The sequence below is a fragment of the Anomaloglossus baeobatrachus genome, unplaced genomic scaffold (genome assembly GCF_048569485.1).
Source record: "Anomaloglossus baeobatrachus isolate aAnoBae1 unplaced genomic scaffold, aAnoBae1.hap1 Scaffold_216, whole genome shotgun sequence".
Lineage (NCBI taxonomy): Eukaryota > Metazoa > Chordata > Amphibia > Anura > Aromobatidae > Anomaloglossus > Anomaloglossus baeobatrachus.
Window position 1 is genome coordinate 414545 of NW_027441986.1, and position 4550 is coordinate 419094.

The 4550-nt window shown below is 42.6% G+C and overlaps 1 pseudogene; it reads left to right on the top strand.

The window, feature by feature from the left end:
• The first annotated feature begins 3743 nt into the window (after positions 1-3743).
• Positions 3744-3949, top strand: LOC142261401 (U2 spliceosomal RNA; annotated as a pseudogene).
• The last annotated feature ends 601 nt before the right edge of the window (positions 3950-4550 follow it).

The following is a 4550-nucleotide window of genomic DNA, read 5'->3' on the forward strand; positions in this document are numbered from 1 at the left end:
TTTTTCTTCTTTTTATTTCTATCATGTAGTTCAGGGGTTTATAGATATATGTCCTGCATCTCATATTTCCTTTAGTGGTGCTTCTTACCCATTCTCATATCATTTACCCTAGTATTTCATGATCCTGAGGCGACTGAGAACCCTTTAATAAAGGAATCCTTTTTCACCTGAATTGTCAAGTGATACTTACCAGTGACTATCACGTAATGTTACAGGTAGTTCCATTTTCTTCCTCTTCTTTCTCTCCTTTCTTCTTTGTCACACGGTCCATTGTGTTATAGCCCACGTGTCATGATAACACTTGTACCATCTTTTCATTTAGATTCCACCTACAATTATTTACCGATTCCAGTTCTGGAATAGGCTTTCATCATCTACTCACTAGAATTCTCAAGTTCATAAGGTACTGAGACATATACATGTTCACACCATTATAAAGAACAAAGTATAAACATTGAGGTTTTTCTCACACCCATGTTCCTGTGTTCTTTGATATGATATGTGTTCATTTCCTTCACTATATAGGATTGCAAGTTTTCCATTTGTACCTTAATGGCAATGACGCTATACAATTGAACACATATCATCCTGTTATCCATATAGGTGTGTATTTACCTGCTTGACTATTTTTGGTTGTTTGATCCAGAATGTTTCTCCAGATAGGTCATGTGGAAATTTTCTTTCCTCAGTACAAATGTTTTCACTATGGCTTTGGAAAATTTTTTTGTATGTGCATCATGGTCATTTGACCCATTGTACTCTCAAGTAGCAATATATTGTACTGTTATGTTGTACTATGTACTAATTACGTGTTTATATGGTTTTGTAACCCTTTATGATCTTAGATAACTTTATCCTTGATAAAGACCTAAAAACAAGTTCGAAACGTTGGATGAATTATCCTTTTGCACAAATAAAGAATTTTCAGCATTCTAAGAGTTCTTTTCTTACGTTATTGATCACTATAGTGTGCCAGAGCTATTTCTATTGAATTAACTCTTATTTTTTCTGAGCACCTGCTATATACACAGTGAGCCAGACATATTCAATTTTCATTCAGAAGGCAGAGGGAAGCCTTAGCAGCTGAGCCTATATCTTGGCTTGTGAGCATTAGAACAGGCCGGCGATTACAGGGTAACATGAAAAATGTCCAGCTTGCATTATGACTAGAACATGACAATATCCTTTTAAGTACTAACCTATGATGCGTTCCTAAGCAGTTGATGTTATATGTTCTACATTTCATTTTCTGCATACTTTACAAGTAGTAGAATTTGCTTTGATATAGGCAACTGGATTTTCACAATGAAAAGGCAAAGGATAACGCCCGAAAAAGACGCCATACATTATGTCAGTGCCATCACTGACAAACCTGGATTGACCATGAAATACATCAATCCCCTTAAAGGTGAGTTAAAACAAGTTTTAACTAAATTGCCTTAATATTGTCATGCATTAGAATGACTGTCTTAGGTAATGATAAATATTTTCTACAGGAAGAGGAGTGTTTGCTGAAACTGAAATCGAAAAAGGGAGTTTTGTTGCAGAATATCGAGGTGAGCTCACGTATGCACTTACGATGGTAGACAACTACTCGAGATTTATGGTTGTGGTACAAGTCAAAGATCTAATGGCCCATACTGCAGCGAAGATCTTCCAAGCACACTTATGCAGACCTCATGGCTACTCAGAGAGAGTCCTCACAGATCAAGGCACTGCCTTTGAAGCGGAAATCTTCAAGGACTTCTGCAGCTTTTACCGATGCAGGAAGATGCGTACTACACCCTACCATGCTCAAACCAATGGTTATCAACCTGCTCAGGACTTTACCCCATATTCCAGATGTGGCCTTACAAGTGATTTATAGAGGGGTAACAATACGTTGGGATCATCGGATCTAATCTCCCTTTTTATACACCCTAAAATCTTGTTTGCGTTAGAATAAACAATAACATCATAAAGGTATAGCAGTACCGTTTCAAAGTTTCGGTGTCCCAAGCAGCATTCCATCAGCCTCTGGAAGGTTCCTGGCAAATTGCACAGCTCGAAGGGCATGCTTTTGAACTCGCAGAGACCCATCGGGGTGGCAAAGGCGGTCTTCTTCCGGTCTGCCTCAGCAACGGACACTTGCCAATAGTGACTAGTGAGATCAAGGGTAGAAAAATAATTTGCAGTTGTCAATGCAGCTAGCTATTCCTCAATACAGGGGAGTGGTGCTGTCCTTCTTCTTTAACAGGACCAACGGAGCTGCCCAGAGGCTACAACTGTCACGGATAACCCCAGCCTCCTTCATGTTGCTCAACATGTCCTTGGTACACTGGTAATGTGCAGGTAGATTTGGCTTATATCTCTCTTTGATGGGTGGGTGTGCACTTGTGGGGATGTAGTGTTTGACCCCTTTTATTTTTCAAAAGTCTAGCGGATGTTTGCTGAAGACTTGCTCGTATTCTTGCACTAGCCTGTAGACCCCCTTCTTGTGATGTGAAGGTGTGGAGTCAGTGCCTACGTGTAATTCCTTACACCACTCCTCTGGCTGACTTGGTGAGCTGTCACTGAATGGGTGGGCTGAAGCAATGGTGGATGCTGCTGTTTGGATAGCATGTGTATCTACTGAGAACAGCTTATCAATGGTGGCAAATCGGAGCAGCTTAATCTTTTGCTCTCCGCAGTTCAACACTCTCATGGGCACTCTTCCCTTCCATATTAATGAATAAAACTATGATGTAAATAGCATATAGATACCCCACAAATGCAGATAAAAGTAGGTTATGGGAAAAGGGGGAAGAGAGAAACAGGAAAATAGTGGAATAAAGTATAACTTCCAGGTGGGAGAGGAAATGGCAGCACAGCCAGTGGAGGTGAAGCAAGGGGAGCCTGCAACTAAAGAGTTGAGAGCGTTATCACATGGTGACTGAGCCTGATTGTAACGGGAGCATAGAGGTGCCGATCCTGTCTTACCTGCGTTGGTGTAGAAGTGGGTGTCCTGTGGTGGAGTCAGCTATGTGCAGTGGTGGCCGTGGGTTCTTTTATGTGCGACCGTAGTAATAGCTGTGCCCACTTCCTGTATGGGAGTGGAATGCAGTGAGGCTAATGGAACGCACGCCTGCGCATTTGTGTTTAACGTCGCGCATGTGCAGAACGGAGAAAAGGCTGCGCTCACTTCCTAATGAAAGGGAGTGAGACGCAGCTGGGAAGGGAAGGGAAAAGATTAGGGTTTGGGGATGATGAAAGGGCTTTCTACGGGCAAGGATGGCAAAGGGTGGCAGTGACGGAAAGTCAGGCAGATGGTCCTGTCCTGTCCTGTCCGTCCGTCTTTTTGTATCATGAATTGGAAAGACTGCAAGGGGGAGGGGAGGTGCTTGTGCCCAAAAGGAGGAGTTATTCAGATTCATTGCAGTGGGCGGCGGCTGCAAAAAGTACCATTCTCCTTGTTTTTGCTCTGCAAAACAGCCTTTTCAAGGGTTTGGCTTGGGTGACAAAATGTCTTCTGTAGGCGTGGGTTTGTCTCCCTCTCCCTAAGATGTGTCCGGTATAGGCCAGGGTGCCACTCAAGGCCGTAACCAATTCGGGTTATAGCTTCTCGGCCTTTTGGCTAAGATCAAGTGTAGTTTCGGAGGACGCTACCTTGGTCGGTACTGGAAGGTGCCTGGGATTGCACGTCTGCCGGCCTTGAGGGAGTGTGTGCGCCTTCTGGTGACACATAGCCCTCTTGTGCCTGGACGGTTCCCAGGCAACGGGAGGCGATCACCTTTGTTATTTTGAAGTCCTACTGATAAACAGAAAAAAAAAAAATTAAATCTGTTCTTATCAGTTTAATATCTGATACGTCCCCTCTCTAGGGACCATATATTAAATGGATTTTTAGAACAAGGAGATGGAAAAAATCTTGCTCTGTCCACTCCACGCATTGACCTGGTATTGCAGTACCTCCAGGACCGGTGCACCCCTTCTTAACCGAGTTTCCAAAAGCAGAACTCAATTCACCTGATTCAAATGAGCCTCATTAGTGAATTGAAAGAAAGCAAAAACTTTATATGCACCTCAATTTGGCCAATTCACTTTTCACACTTTCACCCTTTTTTTTTATCTTTCACACCTTTTACTTGCTTTATTGATGCAAAAGCTGTGCCAAATAGCAAACTCATCTCCACTCAACTTGACCAACTCTGCTATGTCCCGTGCAGTATCTTATTCTCAGTCTTATCTAGATCATTTGCAATTGAATAGAATAGATCCCTTTTGGACACATTGGATTCAGCTGCTGCAGTGACTGCAGGTGTTAGAAGATGCAGACTTGGCATCAGGTGCTGTCTATCAGATTCCACTCCAATTAAAGCTTCCATTGTTTTTCGGTGTTTTCTTTGAGCAATGATGATGTCTTTAGTGATCTGTTGGCTCCCTCTCCTGGAGGAAGAGTTTGCTTGCTCTTGGACTTTCAAAAAGAGAGGTCATGATAGACATTTAGCTTCTGAGCCCAATTGGGGACAGTCATGGGTGATGAATGTTTTGCAACCTGCTGCGAAGCCTGATACCGCAATATAAGGAACGTC